The sequence below is a fragment of the Sorex fumeus genome, unplaced genomic scaffold (genome assembly GCF_029834395.1).
Source record: "Sorex fumeus unplaced genomic scaffold, SorFum_2.1 ptg000183l, whole genome shotgun sequence".
Taxonomy (NCBI): domain Eukaryota; kingdom Metazoa; phylum Chordata; class Mammalia; order Eulipotyphla; family Soricidae; genus Sorex; species Sorex fumeus.
This window is the reverse complement of record NW_026606240.1, coordinates 8,850,889-8,863,311: the sequence shown is the minus strand read 5'-3', so window position 1 is coordinate 8,863,311 and position 12,423 is coordinate 8,850,889.

Below are 12,423 nucleotides of genomic sequence, written 5' to 3'. Positions count from 1 at the left end.
CTGCAGATTCATGTTCAGGGTCGGGGCTGCAGCCCCCTAAAGGCAAGAGACTCTGTTGCAGACCGTCCTATTCATTGGCGGTTGGGATGGGGAGGGGCCTTTTTGGAAGCGTGGTTCACGCAGGTGGGAGGTTTAGGCCAATGAAATTTTAATTTGGGGGTTTGTTTTAGTTGGTTTTTTTATGTTTTGTGGGGGGAGTGAGAGAGGACATACCCTAAGATGCTCACTCCTGGCTCAGTGCTCAGGAATCATTCCTGGCGGTGCTCTGGGATCTGGGATGCTGAAGCTTGATTGGGGCGAGGAGGGCAAGCATCTTGCCTGCTTTACTGTCTGTCTAATTCCAACGCTGATGTTTTTTTCCAGATGAGGAATTTAGACTCATCTTCAGTTATGAAAAATCCTCTATGCTTCATCTCTTCCTGACTGGGCGATCCCTGGATACTGGCTCTTGGGGTGAGTATAGCAGGTCAAGGATTTAATTTTTCTTGCTCTTGCAGGAAGATGTTCTTATTGTCGCATGGGGGGGGGGGAACTTTGCTCAGGGGTCACTCCTGGCTTGCTGGCAAGAAATTTACTTTGAAAGGGCCAGAGGTATGGTGCAGCAAGTAGGGTGCTTGCCTTGCATGCAGCTAACACAGATTTGATCAGCTGCATCCCAGCAAACCTCAGACATTCCAGGACAGATCCCTGAATGCAGAGCTAGGAGTACTCCTGACACTGTTGGTTCTGGCTCAGACACACACACACGGAATATCTGACAGCAGAGATAGAAGTGTGCTCCTGCAGCATAGGTTTTAAGGACCCACTGTTTGACTCTTGAACTATTTTATGCTACAATTTGTCAGGGTACGTGGATTTATTTCCCTCTATTTGGATAGAGTTTACTGTTTGTCATTGCTGTATTTTGGGGTCACACACTACAGTACTCAGGCCTTATTCCTGCTCTGACCTCAGGGATCACAGCTGTCGGGGTCCCTCGACAATCGGGTGCCTGGCTAGAGGACTTGGTCAGGCAATTGCAAGCTGCTCATACCTGCTGTGTCATCACACAGTCCTCCAAGATAGGATATTTATTATAGGTAAAAGGTAGGCACAGCCAGGAGTGTTTCCTCAGCCCAGAGGTAGTAAAAAGCCCTATAGGTTGCTGTGTGGGGACTATGTGGTGTCTGGCCCTTTAAAACCCTGACCGGAAGTGTAGGTGAGGTCACAGAGCCCCGCCTTTCCCTGGGGTCTTTGTGGGCGGAGCAATCTCCACTCTGTTTGTTGCCTGGTGAGGAGCGGGGGTGGGGCGGGAAGGGGGCGGCCAGGGCGTGGGGGCGTCCCATAGGGCCAGTTTCCTCGCTGGCCTGGCCGCTGAGTGGTCCATCTGGGAGCTCTGAGCCTCCGCCGCCTGCCCAGCCCGGGATGCCCCCAGCGCCCGCCTTTTCGAGAGGTTTGTCTCTCCCTTCCGTCTATCTTAGCGCATCGCATCCAGGGAGGTTTTTATTTAGGAGGCGCGTGCGGGGAGGGGGGGGGTGAGGGAATGGGGGGGTCGGTGGTGCCTGGCAGGTGGGCTGACAAGTGAAGTGGAAGGTTCGGGAGCAAAAGTCGTTCGGAAAGGGTCAGGAACAACGGAAATCAGGACGACCAGAAGAGAGAGAGTTTTCTTTTCAGGTTTGTTTTTCATTGTGCGTCCTGGTAGCCCTGGCCGGGGCGGCCCCATGGGGTCGGGGGCACGAGACCCTCGCCCTCCCCTCCAACCCATCGCTCCGGCCCCCAACCGGAGAGGAACGTGTCGGAGCCCGAGGGAGCCCCAGCTTGCCCGCAAGTCTGAACACACTGCCTCATTCCTTCCTTTCCACAAATTCGTAGTCATCTGTTGCGTTTCATTGCATAACTCAAACTGCAGATTCAGGTTTTGGCATTGCAGCCATTTGATTTGAGAGTGGAGTCACTGGGTGTGAGTCGGCTGGTAAAATTTGCACGTTGGGGACAGATATTCTGCTGGCAGGGGATCAAGGATGTGATTTTGATGGTGGATGACAGGGCACTGCAGAGAGGAAATCGAGAGCCTAATGCTTGGCGTAGAGGCCCTTCCTGAGCTTCACTGGGTGGTGAAATCCCTGCTCAAAACCGAAAGAAATTTCTATTTTTTCCTTTGAACAAAATGTTTATTTCTATTTCTTCCATTTGATCGAAAGTGGTAATTGTTTGAAAACAACTAGTTTGGGCTTTGGGGGGGGAGCGATAGATCAGTGGGTGTAGACTTGGTTTTTACGCGACCGGCCCGGGTTTTATTCCTGGCGTCCCTTTTGGTCCCCTGAGGATCACCATGAGGAATTCCTCAGTGCAGAGACAGCAGTAACCCCTGTGCTTCACCAGGTGTGACCCAAAAAGCCAAAACTGAAAAAGAAAACCAGTTTGAGGGCACTAGTGTCAGCGCAGTGAGGAGGAGAAAGGTTTGCATCCATTTGCTCCCCTACAGACCCTCCAGGAGTGATCCCTGAGCACTGCCTGGTGTGTCTCTAAAGAAGACAAACTTCAAAATAAAAGGACCAAAAAAAGGATCGATCCTGAGAGCCATCCATTTTGGTGAGATGTTTTCAATGGCCCCCGTGGCTCGTCGTGTCTGCAGGGATGCAGGGTTGCCTTCACTCCATGCATCAGGCGCTCCACACTGAGCTCCACACTGAGCTTGAACTGAACCCTGACTGGAATCTATTTTCTTTTCTCTTGGAATGGTGTGTCAGCTTTCTGCTATCACTGTCGCTGTCCTCCCATGGTTCATCGATTTGCTCGAGCTGGTCTAGTAAGGTCCCCCGTTGGAGACTTGGTTGTTATTGTGTGTGGCATGTCGAATACATCACGGGGAGCTTGCCAGGCTTCGCCGTGCGGGCGAGATACTCTCCGTAGCTTGCCGGGCTCTCCGAGAGGGGTGGAGGAATCGAACTCAGGTCGGCCATGTTGGCTGCGTGCAAGGCAAACGCCCTACCGCGGTGCTCTCTCTAACGCTTTCTGCAAAGGGAGATATTTCCACTCGTGTCTGTTTATTGAGTTTACAAAAAAATAAAACACCGAACATATGGGGCTTTCCTAGTGCATTATTTATGAGGGACAAGATCAGTAAAAAGTGGCGGCCCCTGGTAGAAGGGGTACTCTGAAGGCCAGATTTGTGGCAGGACACAAGCATCCTCCCGTTAGCATCCCAGAACTCTCAGTCTCCACATTGTTAGTAGCGGGACCATTCGGACCTGGGAGGTGCTTTCGTGCTTTCTTTCTCACTGAATTCCTGACATCCAGGCAGTTCCTGGGGTGCAGTAGAGGCTTCAGAGTGATGCGGAGCTTAGGGCGGTGCAGTGGGGTCTGTACACAGTACAGGGGTTGTGGGATTGAGTGTGCCCTTGTTGCATTTTGGCATGGGGCTGAGCACTGGGGCTACAGGCCTTGGGGTTGCGGAACCCACCCAAGGGCTAGGGGCTTGAGTGGCCAACACTCCCAACATGGGACTTGTCGGTACAAATCCTGAAGCCTTTAGCCTTGACGTAGATGCTATAGAACCTGCAGATTCACGTTCAGGGTCGGGGCTGCAGCCCCCTAAAGGCAAGAGACTCTGTTGCAGACCGTCCTATTCATTGGCGGTTGGGATGGGGAGGGGCCTTTTTGGAAGCGTGGTTCACGCAGGTGGGAGGTTTAGGCCAATGAAATTTTAATTTGGGGGTTTGTTTTAGTTGTTTTTTTATGTTTTGTGGGGGGAGTGAGAGAGGACATACCCTAAGATGCTCACTCCTGGCTCAGTGCTCAGGAATCATTCCTGGCGGTGCTCTGGGATCTGGGATGCTGAAGCTTGATTGGGGCGAGGAGGGCAAGCATCTTGCCTGCTTTACTGTCTGTCTAATTCCAACGCTGATGTTTTTTTCCAGATGAGGAATTTAGACTCATCTTCAGTTATGAAAAATCCTCTATGCTTCATCTCTTCCTGACTGGGCGATCCCTGGATACTGGCTCTTGGGGTGAGTATAGCAGGTCAAGGATTTAATTTTTCTTGCTCTTGCAGGAAGATGTTCTTATTGTCGCATGGGGGGGGGGGGAACTTTGCTCAGGGGTCACTCCTGGCTTGCTGGCAAGAAATTTACTTTGAAAGGGCCAGAGGTATGGTGCAGCAAGTAGGGTGCTTGCCTTGCATGCAGCTAACACAGATTTGATCAGCTGCATCCCAGCAAACCTCAGACATTCCAGGACAGATCCCTGAATGCAGAGCTAGGAGTACTCCTGACACTGTTGGTTCTGGCTCAGACACACACACACGGAATATCTGACAGCAGAGATAGAAGTGTGCTCCTGCAGCATAGGTTTTAAGGACCCACTGTTTGACTCTTGAACTATTTTATGCTACAATTTGTCAGGGTACGTGGATTTATTTCCCTCTATTTGGATAGAGTTTACTGTTTGTCATTGCTGTATTTTGGGGTCACACACTACAGTACTCAGGCCTTATTCCTGCTCTGACCTCAGGGATCACAGCTGTCGGGGTCCCTCGACAATCGGGTGCCTGGCTAGAGGACTTGGTCAGGCAATTGCAAGCTGCTCATACCTGCTGTGTCATCACACAGTCCTCCAAGATAGGATATTTATTATAGGTAAAAGGTAGGCACAGCCAGGAGTGTTTCCTCAGCCCAGAGGTAGTAAAAAGCCCTATAGGTTGCTGTGTGGGGACTATGTGGTGTCTGGCCCTTTAAAACCCTGACCGGAAGTGTAGGTGAGGTCACAGAACCCCGCCTTTCCCTGGGGTCTTTGTGGGCGGAGCAATCTCCACTCTGTTTGTTGCCTGGTGAGGAGCGGGGGTGGGGCGGGAAGGGGGCGGCCAGGGCGTGGGGGCGTCCCATAGGGCCAGTTTCCTCGCTGGCCTGGCCGCTGAGTGGTCCATCTGGGAGCTCTGAGCCTCCGCCGCCTGCCCAGCCCGGGATGCCCCCAGCGCCCGCCTTTTCGAGAGGTTTGTCTCTCCCTTCCGTCTATCTTAGCGCATCGCATCCAGGGAGGTTTTTATTTAGGAGGCGCGTGCGGGGAGGGGGGGGTGAGGGAATGGGGGGGTCGGTGGTGCCTGGCAGGTGGGCTGACAAGTGAAGTGGAAGGTTCGGGAGCAAAAGTCGTTCGGAAAGGGTCAGGAACAACGGAAATCAGGACGACCAGAAGAGAGAGAGTTTTCTTTTCAGGTTTGTTTTTCATTGTGCGTCCTGGTAGCCCTGGCCGGGGCGGCCCCATGGGGTCGGGGGCACGAGACCCTCGCCCTCCCCTCCAACCCATCGCTCCGGCCCCCAACCGGAGAGGAACGTGTCGGAGCCCGAGGGAGCCCCAGCTTGCCCGCAAGTCTGAACACACTGCCTCATTCCTTCCTTTCCACAAATTCGTAGTCATCTGTTGCGTTTCATTGCATAACTCAAACTGCAGATTCAGGTTTTGGCATTGCAGCCATTTGATTTGAGAGTGGAGTCACTGGGTGTGAGTCGGCTGGTAAAATTTGCACGTTGGGGACAGATATTCTGCTGGCAGGGGATCAAGGATGTGATTTTGATGGTGGATGACAGGGCACTGCAGAGAGGAAATCGAGAGCCTAATGCTTGGCGTAGAGGCCCTTCCTGAGCTTCACTGGGTGGTGAAATCCCTGCTCAAAACCGAAAGAAATTTCTATTTTTTCCTTTGAACAAAATGTTTATTTCTATTTCTTCCATTTGATCGAAAGTGGTAATTGTTTGAAAACAACTAGTTTGGGCTTTGGGGGGGGAGCGATAGATCAGTGGGTGTAGACTTGGTTTTTACGCGACCGGCCCGGGTTTTATTCCTGGCGTCCGTTTTGGTCCCCTGAGGACCACCATGAGGAATTCCTCAGTGCAGAGACAGCAGTAACCCCTGTGCTTCACCAGGTGTGACCCAAAAAGCCAAAACTGAAAAAGAAAACCAGTTTGAGGGCACTAGTGTCAGCGCAGTGAGAAGGAGAAAGGTTTGCATCCATTTGCTCCCCTACAGACCCTCCAGGAGTGATCCCTGAGCACTGCCTGGTGTGTCTCTAAAGAAGACAAACTTCAAAATAAAAGGACCAAAAAAAGGATCGATCCTGAGAGCCATCCATTTTGGTGAGATGTTTTCAATGGCCCCCGTGGCTCGTCGTGTCTGCAGGGATGCAGGGTTGCCTTCACTCCATGCATCAGGCGCTCCACACTGAGCTCCACAATGAGCTTGAACTGAACCCTGACTGGAATCTATTTTCTTTTCTCTTGGAATGGTGTGTCAGCTTTCTGCTATCACTGTCGCTGTCCTCCCATGGTTCATCGATTTGCTCGAGCTGGTCTAGTAAGGTCCCCCGTTGGAGACTTGGTTGTTATTGTGTGTGGCATGTCGAATACATCACGGGGAGCTTGCCAGGCTTCGCCGTGCGGGCGAGATACTCTCCGTAGCTTGCCGGGCTCTCCGAGAGGGGTGGAGGAATCGAACTCAGGTCGGCCATGTTGGCTGCGTGCAAGGCAAACGCCCTACCGCGGTGCTCTCTCTCTAACGCTTTCTGCAAAGGGAGATATTTCCACTCGTGTCTGTTTATTGAGTTTACAAAAAAATAAAACACCGAACATATGGGGCTTTCCTAGTGCATTATTTATGAGGGACAAGATCAGTAAAAAGTGGCGGCCCCTGGTAGAAGGGGTACTCTGAAGGCCAGATTTGTGGCAGGACACAAGCATCCTCCCGTTAGCATCCCAGAACTCTCAGTCTCCACATTGTTAGTAGCGGGACCATTCGGACCTGGGAGGTGCTTTCGTGCTTTCTTTCTCACTGAATTCCTGACATCCAGGCAGTTCCTGGGGTGCAGTAGAGGCTTCAGAGTGATGCGGAGCTTAGGGCGGTGCAGTGGGGTCTGTACACAGTACAGGGGTTGTGGGATTGAGTGTGCCCTTGTTGCATTTTGGCATGGGGCTGAGCACTGGGGCTACAGGCCTTGGGGTTGCGGAACCCACCCAAGGGCTAGGGGCTTGAGTGGCCAACACTCCCAACATGGGACTTGTCGGTACAAATCCTGAAGCCTTTAGCCTTGACGTAGATGCTATAGAATCTGCAGATTCATGTTCAGGGTCGGGGCTGCAGCCCCCTAAAGGCAAGAGACTCTGTTGCAGACCGTCCTATTCATTGGCGGTTGGGATGGGGAGGGGCCTTTTTGGAAGCGTGGTTCACGCAGGTGGGAGGTTTAGGCCAATGAAATTTTAATTTGGGGGTTTGTTTTAGTTGTTTTTTTATGTTTTGTGGGGGGAGTGAGAGAGGACATACCCTAAGATGCTCACTCCTGGCTCAGTGCTCAGGAATCATTCCTGGCGGTGCTCTGGGATCTGGGATGCTGAAGCTTGATTGGGGCGAGGAGGGCAAGCATCTTGCCTGCTTTACTGTCTGTCTAATTCCAACGCTGATGTTTTTTTCCAGATGAGGAATTTAGACTCATCTTCAGTTATGAAAAATCCTCTATGCTTCATCTCTTCCTGACTGGGCGATCCCTGGATACTGGCTCTTGGGGTGAGTATAGCAGGTCAAGGATTTAATTTTTCTTGCTCTTGCAGGAAGATGTTCTTATTGTCGCATGGGGGGGGGGGGGAACTTTGCTCAGGGGTCACTCCTGGCTTGCTGGCAAGAAATTTACTTTGAAAGGGCCAGAGGTATGGTGCAGCAAGTAGGGTGCTTGCCTTGCATGCAGCTAACACAGATTTGATCAGCTGCATCCCAGCAAACCTCAGACATTCCAGGACAGATCCCTGAATGCAGAGCTAGGAGTACTCCTGACACTGTTGGTTCTGGCTCAGACACACACACACGGAATATCTGACAGCAGAGATAGAAGTGTGCTCCTGCAGCATAGGTTTTAAGGACCCACTGTTTGACTCTTGAACTATTTTATGCTACAATTTGTCAGGGTACGTGGATTTATTTCCCTCTATTTGGATAGAGTTTACTGTTTGTCATTGCTGTATTTTGGGGTCACACACTACAGTACTCAGGCCTTATTCCTGCTCTGACCTCAGGGATCACAGCTGTCGGGGTCCCTCGACAATCGGGTGCCTGGCTAGAGGACTTGGTCAGGCAATTGCAAGCTGCTCATACCTGCTGTGTCATCACACAGTCCTCCAAGATAGGATATTTATTATAGGTAAAAGGTAGGCACAGCCAGGAGTGTTTCCTCAGCCCAGAGGTAGTAAAAAGCCCTATAGGTTGCTGTGTGGGGACTATGTGGTGTCTGGCCCTTTAAAACCCTGACCGGAAGTGTAGGTGAGGTCACAGAGCCCCGCCTTTCCCTGGGGTCTTTGTGGGCGGAGCAATCTCCACTCTGTTTGTTGCCTGGTGAGGAGCGGGGGTGGGGCGGGAAGGGGGCGGCCAGGGCGTGGGGGCGTCCCATAGGGCCAGTTTCCTCGCTGGCCTGGCCGCTGAGTGGTCCATCTGGGAGCTCTGAGCCTCCGCCGCCTGCCCAGCCCGGGATGCCCCCAGCGCCCGCCTTTTCGAGAGGTTTGTCTCTCCCTTCCGTCTATCTTAGCGCATCGCATCCAGGGAGGTTTTTATTTAGGAGGCGCGTGCGGGGAGGGGGGGTGAGGGAATGGGGGGGTCGGTGGTGCCTGGCAGGTGGGCTGACAAGTGAAGTGGAAGGTTCGGGAGCAAAAGTCGTTCGGAAAGGGTCAGGAACAACGGAAATCAGGACGACCAGAAGAGAGAGAGTTTTCTTTTCAGGTTTGTTTTTCATTGTGCGTCCTGGTAGCCCTGGCCGGGGCGGCCCCATGGGGTCGGGGGCACGAGACCCTCGCCCTCCCCTCCAAGCCATCGCTCCGGCCCCCAACCGGAGAGGAACGTGTCGGAGCCCGAGGGAGCCCCAGCTTGCCCGCAAGTCTGAACACACTGCCTCATTCCTTCCTTTCCACAAATTCGTAGTCATCTGTTGCGTTTCATTGCATAACTCAAACTGCAGATTCAGGTTTTGGCATTGCAGCCATTTGATTTGAGAGTGGAGTCACTGGGTGTGAGTCGGCTGGTAAAATTTGCACGTTGGGGACAGATATTCTGCTGGCAGGGGATCAAGGATGTGATTTTGATGGTGGATGACAGGGCACTGCAGAGAGGAAATCGAGAGCCTAATGCTTGGCGTAGAGGCCCTTCCTGAGCTTCACTGGGTGGTGAAATCCCTGCTCAAAACCGAAAGAAATTTCTATTTTTTCCTTTGAACAAAATGTTTATTTCTATTTCTTCCATTTGATCGAAAGTGGTAATTGTTTGAAAACAACTAGTTTGGGCTTTGGGGGGGGAGCGATAGATCAGTGGGTGTAGACTTGGTTTTTACGCGACCGGCCCGGGTTTTATTCCTGGCGTCCCTTATGGTCCCCTGAGGACCACCATGAGGAATTCCTCAGTGCAGAGACAGCAGTAACCCCTGTGCTTCACCAGGTGTGACCCAAAAAGCCAAAACTGAAAAAGAAAACCAGTTTGAGGGCACTAGTGTCAGCGCAGTGAGGAGGAGAAAGGTTTGCATCCATTTGCTCCCCTACAGACCCTCCAGGAGTGATCCCTGAGCACTGCCTGGTGTGTCTCTAAAGAAGACAAACTTCAAAATAAAAGGACCAAAAAAAGGATCGATCCTGAGAGCCATCCATTTTGGTGAGATGTTTTCAATGGCCCCCGTGGCTCGTCGTGTCTGCAGGGATGCAGGGTTGCCTTCACTCCATGCATCAGGCGCTCCACACTGAGCTCCACACTGAGCTTGAACTGAACCCTGACTGGAATCTATTTTCTTTTCTCTTGGAATGGTGTGTCAGCTTTCTGCTATCACTGTCGCTGTCCTCCCATGGTTCATCGATTTGCTCGAGCTGGCCTAGTAAGGTCCCCCTTTGGAGACTTGGTTGTTATTGTGTGTGGCATGTCGAATACATCACGGGGAGCTTGCCAGGCTTCGCCGTGCGGGCGAGATACTCTCCGTAGCTTGCCGGGCTCTCCGAGAGGGGTGGAGGAATCGAACTCAGGTCGGCCATGTTGGCTGCGTGCAAGGCAAACGCCCTACCGCGGTGCTCTCTCTCTAACGCTTTGTGCAAAGGGAGATATTTCCACTCGTGTCTGTTTATTGAGTTTACAAAAAAATAAAACACCGAACATATGGGGCTTTCCTAGTGCATTATTTATGAGGGACAAGATCAGTAAAAAGTGGCGGCCCCTGGTAGAAGGGGTACTCTGAAGGCCAGTTTTGTGGCAGGACACAAGCATCCTCCCGTTAGCATCCCAGAACTCTCAGTCTCCACATTGTTAGTAGCGGGACCATTCGGACCTGGGAGGTGCTTTCGTGCTTTCTTTCTCACTGAATTCCTGACATCCAGGCAGTTCCTGGGATGCAGTAGAGGCTTCAGAGTGATGCGGAGCTTAGGGCGGTGCAGTGGGGTCTGTACACAGTACAGGGGTTGTGGGATTGAGTGTGCCCTTGTTGCATTTTGGCATGGGGCTGAGCACTGGGGCTACAGGCCTTGGGGTTGCGGAACCCACCCAAGGGCTAGGGGCTTGAGTGGCCAACACTCCCAACATGGGACTTGTCGGTACAAATCCTGAAGCCTTTAGCCTTGACGTAGATGCTATAGAATCTGCAGATTCATGTTCAGGGTCGGGGCTGCAGCCCCCTAAAGGCAAGAGACTCTGTTGCAGACCGTCCTATTCATTGGCGGTTGGGATGGGGAGGGGCCTTTTTGGAAGCGTGGTTCACGCAGGTGGGAGGTTTAGGCCAATGAAATTTTAATTTGGGGGTTTGTTTTAGTTGGTTTTTTTATGTTTTGTGGGGGGAGTGAGAGAGGACATACCCTAAGATGCTCACTCCTGGCTCAGTGCTCAGGAATCATTCCTGGCGGTGCTCTGGGATCTGGGATGCTGAAGCTTGATTGGGGCGAGGAGGGCAAGCATCTTGCCTGCTTTACTGTCTGTCTAATTCCAACGCTGATGTTTTTTTCCAGATGAGGAATTTAGACTCATCTTCAGTTATGAAAAATCCTCTATGCTTCATCTCTTCCTGACTGGGCGATCCCTGGATACTGGCTCTTGGGGTGAGTATAGCAGGTCAAGGATTTAATTTTTCTTGCTCTTGCAGGAAGATGTTCTTATTGTCGCATGGGGGGGGGGGGAACTTTGCTCAGGGGTCACTCCTGGCTTGCTGGCAAGAAATTTACTTTGAAAGGGCCAGAGGTATGGTGCAGCAAGTAGGGTGCTTGCCTTGCATGCAGCTAACACAGATTTGATCAGCTGCATCCCAGCAAACCTCAGACATTCCAGGACAGATCCCTGAATGCAGAGCTAGGAGTACTCCTGACACTGTTGGTTCTGGCTCAGACACACACACACGGAATATCTGACAGCAGAGATAGAAGTGTGCTCCTGCAGCATAGGTTTTAAGGACCCACTGTTTGACTCTTGAACTATTTTATGCTACAATTTGTCAGGGTACGTGGATTTATTTCCCTCTATTTGGATAGAGTTTACTGTTTGTCATTGCTGTATTTTGGGGTCACACACTACAGTACTCAGGCCTTATTCCTGCTCTGACCTCAGGGATCACAGCTGTCGGGGTCCCTCGACAATCGGGTGCCTGGCTAGAGGACTTGGTCAGGCAATTGCAAGCTGCTCATACCTGCTGTGTCATCACACAGTCCTCTAAGATAGGATATTTATTATAGGTAAAAGGTAGGCACAGCCAGGAGTGTTTCCTCAGCCCAGAGGTAGTAAAAAGCCCTATAGGTTGCTGTGTGGGGACTATGTGGTGTCTGGCCCTTTAAAACCCTGACCGGAAGTGTAGGTGAGGTCACAGAGCCCCGCCTTTCCCTGGGGTCTTTGTGGGCGGAGCAATCTCCACTCTGTTTGTTGCCTGGTGAGGAGCGGGGGTGGGGCGGGAAGGGGGCGGGCCAGGGCGTGGGGGCGTCCCATAGGGCCAGTTTCCTCGCTGGCCTGGCCGCTGAGTGGTCCATCTGGGAGCTCTGAGCCTCCGCCGCCTGCCCAGCCCGGGATGCCCCCAGCGCCCGCCTTTTCGAGAGGTTTGTCTCTCCCTTCCGTCTATCTTAGCGCATCGCATCCAGGGAGGTTTTTATTTAGGAGGCGCGTGCGGGGAGGGGGGGGGTGAGGGAATGGGGGGGTCGGTGGTGCCTGGCAGGTGGGCTGACAAGTGAAGTGGAAGGTTCGGGAGCAAAAGTCGTTCGGAAAGGGTCAGGAACAACGGAAATCAGGACGACCAGAAGAGAGAGAGTTTTCTTTTCAGGTTTGTTTTTCATTGTGCGTCCTGGTAGCCCTGGCCGGGGCGGCCCCATGGGGTCGGGGGCACGAGACCCTCGCCCTCCCCTCCAACCCATCGCTCCGGCCCCCAACCGGAGAGGAACGTGTCGGAGCCCGAGGGAGCCCCAGCTTGCCCGCAAG